The sequence below is a fragment of the Salmo salar genome, chromosome 13 (genome assembly GCF_965601325.2).
Source record: "Salmo salar chromosome 13, fSalSal1, whole genome shotgun sequence".
NCBI lineage: Eukaryota > Metazoa > Chordata > Actinopteri > Salmoniformes > Salmonidae > Salmo > Salmo salar.
This window is the reverse complement of record NC_138303.1, coordinates 14,219,751-14,229,170: the sequence shown is the minus strand read 5'-3', so window position 1 is coordinate 14,229,170 and position 9,420 is coordinate 14,219,751. Positions and strand designations below refer to the sequence as shown.

General features: G+C 40.8%; 1 pseudogene; it reads left to right on the top strand.

Moving 5' to 3' along the window:
• Positions 1–9,420, top strand: part of LOC106566455 (solute carrier family 35 member H1-like) — a 48,459-nt pseudogene continuing 39,039 nt past the window's right edge.

The window sequence follows — 9,420 nt, the reverse complement described above, 5'->3', positions numbered from 1 at the left end:
ACCCCTGTTAAACCTCATCGAAGAAGAAGCAAACAACGGGGACTTTTCAAACTTTGCTTACGTTACCGCCGCCGTTCGCCAGCTGAGCTGGTGAGTTCAACCAGATGGTAGCCACAGTTTTACACGTTTTTATAAGATCTCAGGTGCAGCTAGCTGACAACCGGAGCTAAATAGCAAGTTATCAACTACCAGCCCGGTGGTTTGCCCATACATACTCTGTGTTTTGTGCTTTCCGGTGTCATCAGCAATGCAATCCATTTAGTTTGGCCACTGGATTTTCTGGTGACATCGCTGCTACAATGTTAATCATTCCATTTTTTTTGTAAAATCTGCATGTTCATGTATAGTATTACCATCACACACATTTAAAACCTATGCCTGTGCCAACACAAACATTGGAGTATGCTTACTGATAAGACTGGTCAGACAGATTGTTCAACTCAGTAGTCTGTCACATGCTCGCTGCAACCTGGTCTCAGAGCATTTCGTATTATTCTGTATTTAAACCTGAACTCTTTTGTATGATATGAATTACAAATCGTATTATTTGTTACGATTTTGCAAAATGAACAATATGTTATCAATCTGCAAAATGTATGATATGTTACAAATTGTAGCTAGGTGGCTAATGTTAGTTATCTCGCTAACGTTAGCTAGACTAGGGTTAGTGTTAGGTTAGGTGAAGGGTTATCTAAAATGGTTAGGGTTAGAGGAAGGGTTAGCTAACATGCTAAGTAGTTGCAAAGTAGCTAAAAAGTAGTAAGTACTTAAAGTTGCTAAAATACTAAAGTTGTCCATGATGAGATTCGAACTCACAACCTTTGGGTTGTTAGACGTAAGCGTTATACGCCCACCCCAACAAACCACCCAATGTTTGCCTTAAGTAACCATCTGTCTTATGTAAGCCATACCAGAGATATTAGAGAAAGGAGGAGATAGGAATCCCATTGGGCAATGAATGGAGGAAAGTCAAACGCCCCACCCAGCAGACTAGACCAATCGAATTCACGTTGTCTTGCTGCATCACGCAGTTGCTAAACTGATCATCACGCAATCCCTCCTCAAAGTCAGGGTATGAGTTGAGACACATGGCGATTTTATATATTTTTTTCCCCCCCCCGGAAGTACGTAATTTCACAATTCCAAAAAAACTATACAATACTACATATAGCAAGTTCATTATCACACATCTTGGAAAAGATTTGTAATATTGTACTAATTGTTGACAAAATTCATGCTAGTGTTGGGTTTTTGAGCTAGTGCCCAATTGACTCTTGTTCACTGCTTGAAGGAGAACACTCCTTAGTCCCAGAATCACCCAGAATGCACCACGCTGCCCATTGACATAGCATGGGCAACATACACCATGAGCGTTAATACGATTCCAATGGAGTTTCCCCATCTCCTCAAATGTATCTCTGACGATACCAAACGTACCATATCATACATAATGGAGTGTCTCGGATTTACATACAGAATAATACGAAATGCTCTGAGACCAGGTTTCATGCTCAGCTAGCAGCAAATTATATCAGTTCTCTATTATATTATCAACTACTCCCATCTTTCTCTCTCCCTCTTCCCTCCCTTTTCCCTGTCCAGCCTTCAGCACAGCGTGGTACATTGCTCCCATTTGAAGATGGTGCCCCTGCAGTAGTTCCTGCGGGGAAGAGTGAACCTGAACCATGGCTTGCCCTGTCCAGGTCCTATGCCGGGCAGTCCGCACTGTGAGCCTGTTCCTCTTTTTCTATGTCTTCTCCATCGGCATTACTTTTTTTTAACAAGTGGCAGATGAAGGTGAGTCTGAGGCTGGCTCACACTCCTCAAGAGACATAGCATGGTATTTTAGGGCAGGTAGCCTGTTGGGTCAGTAACCGAAGGTAACTGGTTAGAATGCTCAAGGTGAAAAATCACACCTTCTCATTCAAGGGTTTTTATTTATTTTACTATTTTCTACATTGTAGAATAATAGTGAAGACATCACAACTATGAAAAAACACATATGGAATCATGTAGTAACCAGAAAATGTTAAATCAACATTTATTTCATATTTTAGATTCTTCAAAGTAGCCTACCTTTACCTTGATGACAGCTTTGCACACTCTTGGCATTCTCTCAACCAACTTCACGATGAATGCTTTTCCAACAGTCTTGAAGGAGTTCCCACATATGCTGAGCACTTGTTGGCTGCTTTTCCTTCACTCTGCGGTCCAACTCATCCCAAACCATCTCAATTGGGTTGAGGTCCCCAATCCCCAAAGCCAACACCTCCTTTGGCCGCCTTTCCTTCCATTTCTCTGCTGCCAATGACTGGAACGAGTTGCAAAAATCACTGAAGTTAGAGACTTATATATCCCTCACGAACTTTAAGCATCAGCTATCTGAGCAGCTCACCGATCGCTGCAGCTGTACACAACTCATCTGTAAATAGCCCATCCAACTACCTACCTCATCCCCATATTGTTTTTATTTACTTTTTTTGGTCTTTTGCACACCAGTATTTCTACTTGGACATCATCATCTGCACATCTATCACTCCAGTGTTAATTTGCTAAATTGTAATTACTTTGCTATTGTGGCCTATTTATTGCCTTGCCTCCTTACTCCATTTGCACACACTGTATACAGATTTATCTATTGTTATTCATTGTACTTTTTGTTTATCCCATGTGTAACTCTGTTGTTTTTTGTCGCACTGCTTTGCTTTACCTTGGCCAGGTCGCAGTTGTAAATGAGAACTAGTTCTCAACTGGCCTACCTGGTTAAATAAAGGTGAAATAGAAAATGAAATAAAAAAAGGTTGGGTGATTGTGGAGGCCAGGTCATCTGATGCAGCCCTCCATCACTCTCCTTATTGGTCAAATAGCCCTTATACAGCCTGGAGGTGTTTTGGGTCATTGTCCTTTTGAAAAACAAATGATCTCACCTAAGCGCAAACCAGATGGGATGGCGTATCGCTGCAGAATGCTGTGCTAGCCATGCTGGTTAAGTGTGCCTTGAATTGTAAATAAATCACTGACAGTGTGACCAGCAAAGCACCATCACACCTCCTCCTCCACACATGTGGAGATCATCCGTTCACCTACTCTGCGTCTCACAAAGACATGGCAGTTGGAACCAAAAACCTCAAATTTGGACTCATCAGATCAAAAGACTGATTTCCACCGGTCTAATGTCCATTGCTTGTGTTTCTTGGCCAAAGCAAGTCTCTTCTTATTATTGGTGTCCTTTAGTAGTGGTTTCTTTGCAACAATTCAACCTTGAAGGCCTGATTCACACAGTCTGCTCTGAACAGTTGATGTTGAGATGTATCTGTTACTTGAACTCTGAAGCATTTATTTGGGCTGCAACCTGAGGTGCAGTTAACTCTAATGAACTTATTCTCTGCAGCAGAGGTAACTCTGGGTCTTCCTTTTCTATGGCAGTCCTCATGAGAGCCAGTTTCATCATAGCACTTAATGGTTTTTGTGACTGCACTAAAATAAAAAATTGTTATTTACATTTTCAGGATTGACTGACCTTCATGTCTTAAAGTAATGATGGACTGTCATTTCTCTTTGCTTATTTGAGCTGTTCTTGCAGTAATATGGATTTGCTCTTTTACCAAATAGGGCTATCTTCTATATACCACCCCTACCTTGTCACAACACAACTGATTGGCTCAAACATATTAAGAAGGAAATAAATACCTAAAATTAACGTTTTAACAAGGCACACCTGTTAATTGAAATGTATTCCAGGTGACTACCTCATGCAGTTGGTTGAGAGAATGCAAAGAGTGTGCAAAGCTGTCATTGAGGCAAAGTGGGGCTACTTTGAAGAATCTCAAATGTAAAATACATTTTGATTTGTTTAACTTCTCTAGGGCCAGTGGGACGATTTCGTCCCACCTACGTAACAGCCAGTGAAATCCCGTGGCGCGTTATTCAAATACCTTAGAAATGCTATTACTTCAATTTCTCAAACATATGACTATTTTACACCATTTTAAAGACAAGACTCTCGTTAATCTAACCACACTGTCTGATTTCAAAAAGGCTTTACAACGAAAGCAAAACATTAGATTATGTCAGCAGAGAACCCAGCCAGAAATAATCAGACACCCATTTTTCAAGCTAGCATATAATGTCAGAAAAACCCAGAAGACAGCTAAATGCAGCACTAACCTTTGATGATCTTCATCAGATGACACTCCTAGGACATTATGTTATACAATACATGCATGTTTTGTTCAATCAAGTTCATATTTATATCAAAAAACAGCTTTTTACATTAGCATGTGACGTTCAGAACTAGCATACCCCCCGCAAACTTCCGGAGGAATTTGCTAACATTTTACTAAATTACTCACGATAAACGTTCACAAAAAGCATAACAATTATTTTAAGAATTATAGATACAGAACTCCTCTATGCACTTGATGTGTCCGATTTTAAAATAGCTTTTCGGTGAAAGCACATTTTGCAATATTCTAAGTAGATAGCCCGGCATCACAGGGCTAGCTATTTAGACACCCAGCAAGTTTAGCCCTCACCAAACTCCGATTTACTATTAGAAAAGTTTGATTACCTTTGGTGTTCTTCGTCAGAATGCACTCCCAGGACTGCTACTTCAATAACAAATGTTGGTTTGGTCCCAAATAATCCATTGTTATATCCAAACAGCGGCGTTTTGTTCGTGCGTTCAAGACACTATCCGAAAGGGTAAAGAAGGGTGACGAGCACGGCGCATTTCGTGACAAAAAAAATCTCAATATTCCATTACCGTACTTCGAAGCATGTCAACCGCTGTTTAAAATCAATTTTATGCCATTTTTCTCGTAAAAAAGCGATAATATTCCGACCGGGAATCTGCGTTTAGGTAAAAAGACGAAAGAAAATAAAGCACGTGCATGTGCCTAAGCCCATTGTCCTCTGATCGGCCACTTGCCAAAAGCGCAAATGTGTTTCAGCCTGGGGCTGCCTCGATATCATTCAGGTTTTTCCCGGGCTCTGAGAGCCTATGGGAGCCGTAGGAAGTGTCACGTTACAGCAAAGATCCTCAGTCTTCAATAAACAGAGACAAGAAGAACAAGATCTTGTCAGAGAGGGCACTTCCTGTAAGGAATCTTCTCAGGTTTTTGCCTGCCATATGAGTTCTGTTATACTCACAGACACCATTCAAACAGTTTTAGAAACTTTAGGGTGTTTTCTATCCAAAGCCAATAATTATATGCATATTCTAGTTACTGGGCCTTGTTACTGCCTTGTTCAGGGGCGGAATGACAAAGTTTTACCTTGTCAGCTCGGGGATTTGATCTAGCAGCCTTTCGGTTACTGGTCCAACGCTCTAACCACAAGGCTTCCTGCCGCCCCAATATATTTATTTAATTGCATACATACACACGTACGGTTGAAGTCGGAAGTTTACATACACTTAGGTATGAGTCATTAAAACTCGTTTTTCAACCACTCCACAAATTTCTTGTTAATAAACTATAGTTTTGGCAAGTCGGTTAGGACATCTACTTTGTGCATAACACAAGTAATTTTTCCAACAATTGTTTACAGACAGATTATTTCACTTATAATTCACAATTCCAGTGGGTCAGAAGTTTACATACACTAAGTTGACTGTGCCTTTAAGCAGCTTGGAAAATTCCAGCAAATAATGTAATGGCTTTAGAAGCTTCTGATAGGCTAATTGACATCATTTGAGTCAATTGGAGGTGTACCTGTGGATGTATTTCAAGGCCTACCTTCAAACTCAGTGCCTCTTCGCTTGACATCATGGGAAAATCTAAAGAAAAATTGTAGATCTCCACAGGTCTGGTTCATCCTTGGGAGCAATTTCCAAACGCCTGAAGGTACCACGTTCAGAAGATCGAAGATCGTACTTTTTGGAGAAATGTCCTCTGGTCTGATGAAACAAAAATATAACTGTTTGGCCTTAATGACCATCGTTATGTTTGGAGGAAAAAGGGGGAGGCTTGCAAGTCAAAGAACACCATCCCAACCGTGAAGCACGGGGGTGGCAGCATCATGTTGTGGGGGTGCTTTGCTGCAGGAGGGACTGGTGCACTTCACAAAATAGATGGTGTCATGAGGAAGGAAAAGGATGTGGATATGTTGAAGCGACATCAGTCAAAGTTAAAGCTTGGTTGCAAATGGGTCTTCCAAATGGACAATGACCCCACGCATACTTCCAAAGTTGTGGCAAAATGGCTTAAGGACGACAAAGTCAAGATATTGGAGTGGCCATCACAAAGCCCTGACCTCAATCCTATAGAAAATGTGTGGGCAGAACTGAAAAAGCATGTGCGAGCAAGGAGGCCTACAAACCTGATTCAGTTGCACCAGCTCTGTCAGGAGGAATGGGCCAAAATTCACCCAACTTACTGTGGGAAGCTTGTGGAAGGCTACCCAAAACGTTTGACCCAAGTTAAAGAATTTAAAGGCAATGCTACCAAATACTAATGAGTGTATGTAAAATTCCGACTTCAACTGTATATACACTACCATTCAAAAGTTTGGGATCACTTAGAATTTTTATTTATTTTTTAGTTTATTGCTTCTTTAAATCAGCACAACAGTTTCCAGCTGTGCTAACATAATTGCAAAAGGGTTTTCTATTCAATTAGCCTTTTTAAAATTATAAACTTGGATTAGCTAACACAATGTGCCGTTGGAACACAGGAGTGATGGTTGCTGATAATGGGCCTCTGTACGCCTATGTAGATATTCCATTTAAAAAAATCAGCCGTTTCCAGCTACAATAGTCATTTACAACATTAACAATGTCTACACTATATTTCTGATCAATTTGATGTTATTGGACAAAAAAATTGCTTTTCTTTCAAAAACAAGGACATTTCTAAGTGACCCCAAACTTTAGAATGAATATATATATATAGAATGAATTGCATGCAGTGCCATGTAGCCCAACACACTGTTTGCGGGGTCTTGTTCCCACCTCTCTCCGTCTCTTTCAGTGCTTCCACTATCCACTGTTCATGACGCTGGTCCACCTCACCATCGTCTTCTGTCTCTCTTCCCTGACCCGTTTGGCCATGCAGTGCTGGACAGGGAAGCCTCGGGTTATGGTGAACTGGACAGACTACCTCTCCAAGGTTGGCCCAGTCGGTGAGTGTGTGCATCGCTACATACGATGGCTGATTTTTAAAGGGCACTCTTTGCAGATATTAGGGGGTATTCATGCCAAACGGTTTGAGTTGTTTCTGTTAGTGCAGATTACTTGACATAATCAACAATGGACTTGGTCTACATCACACAAGGCATAGTCAATCTGTGATAAGAAGCCACAATCTCCTATTTTCCTCTCTTCTAATCTAGGCTGTAACTACTTAAATGTCAGATATTACTGTTACAAAATGTCTCTACTGTTGTCATGAATCAAAATGGTCTAATGAATATGACCTAACGATATGTGATTTTGTTTTTGACATTCAAAAGCATACAGTTGTTGACCACCTTCCGATCTCTCTCTCACTGACTCTGTTATTGACGTATAGATGTCATGAAATCCTTTGGTGCTAGGAATATAGCAGTATGCCATGGTGTGATCAACAGTCCTTCAAAATTCAAAAAGTCACTCGCACATCTGAGCTATCTTCTTCTTTGCAGGTGCATAGTAACAGTTGGATAAGATGAGAAAAAAAGCTTATTAAATATCAGTGATACTATCAAGAGCAGTGTGTTGATCAACAGTCCTAAAATGCTGTCTCTTTCAGCCATGGCAACAGCACTCGACATCGGACTGTCCAATTGGAGCTTCTTCTTCATCACAATCAGCTTGTAAGTGTGTGTGTGCGCTTACAATGTATACCTACCTGACTTTGATCTGTGGTTTGCATGACTGGCATTAAAATGTGTCTTTGGCTGTCTTCTCCAGGTACACAATGACCAAGTCTTCTGTTGTGCTCTTCATCCTGTTCTTCTCATTGGTGTTTAAACTAGAGGAGCCGGTAGGCCACCTGAGATAGGATAACGGTTGTTGTTTCTTCTTGGTCATTGTTTATCCAATAGTATTCATGGGTGTTGCACGACACAAAACAGCTTAGGTTGGGATTCAATCCGATCTCGCTTTGTCCCGCGAGGAACGTTTTAAAATAGTACGTTCTTTTAGAGACCACATTCACGGTTAATGCTGAATATGTAACCGCTGCCAACGACTCAATTGGAAATTACTTTCAAATGGTGCATTGTCCAAATCCGCGATCGGATTGAATCCCAGCCTTTGTGATAAAATGCCCCTTGATGTTGCTGAATTTTGAAGGAAATAAGTACAATGATCTGTACTTGTGTTAAAAATAGAACAGGTATTGAAGGCTAATAATGAGTCACACCCCCCCCCCACACTCATAATTGTGCTCATGCAGCTCCTAGGTGGGAATGGTCTTCACATGGCCATTCTCATTAAATGCTTTACCACACCCCCTCCAACATTAATCTTTGTGATAACTGACTTATTCATTACTACAAAGGCAGCAAGACCTGCCTAGTTGATGTCCCTGGGTTTTAAAGCTTTCTATCTAGACACTCAGTTTCCATTGCTAAAGACCTGATTGATTTTCCAACAAGCTCTCCACCTCAACACTCCCTTTTCAATGTTAAGAGCCATAATGATTAAGTGAATGGATTATATTTTTAATGGGTAGGAGGAAGTTTAATTTCCTTTGTGTATTTAAAGGGATAGTTTGGGATTTTTCTCAAAAAAGTTGGCAAAGGTAGTTTTGCGAGTCCCATTACCTTTATGTAAACGGTGAAAGGAAACTGCGTTAATCAATGCCTCTGAGTTTGTTTCTACGCACTTTGTGAAATGTCTGCATGTGGACAAAAGCAAGGCTTCTGTTCTGACCCCCCCCCCCCCCCCCCCGACCCTCCACCAAGTCCCCCCGTTTCTCCAGAACCCATTATGATGATGATGGCATATTCAATGAACTGATGAAAACTAACCCAGCGCTCCAGGACAAGTTGTCCACAGAAATAAAGGAACTTAAAATCAAGAAATTCAACCAAGACAAAAAAAGACAAGGCCGAGGACAAAGTCTACTTCTGGAGAAACCCTGACAAAAGAGGATGTTGACCCCTGCCCATGTCTCCTTGCTTAATAAAGGGTTATATTTTGTGCCTACAACTCAGTGCAACAATTTTGATGTTAATTATGGATAGGGGGCAGTATTTTCACAGCCGGATAAAAAACGTACCCGATTTAATCTGATTATTACTCCTGCCCAGAAACTAGAATATGCATATAATTATTAGCTTTGGATAGAAAACACTCCAAAGTTTCTAAAACTGTTTGAATGGTGTCTGTGAGTATAACAGAACTCATTTGGCAGGCCAAAACCTGAGAAGATTCTGTACAGGAAGTACCCTGTCTGACCATTTCTTGGCCTTCTTTGCCATCTCTATCCATTA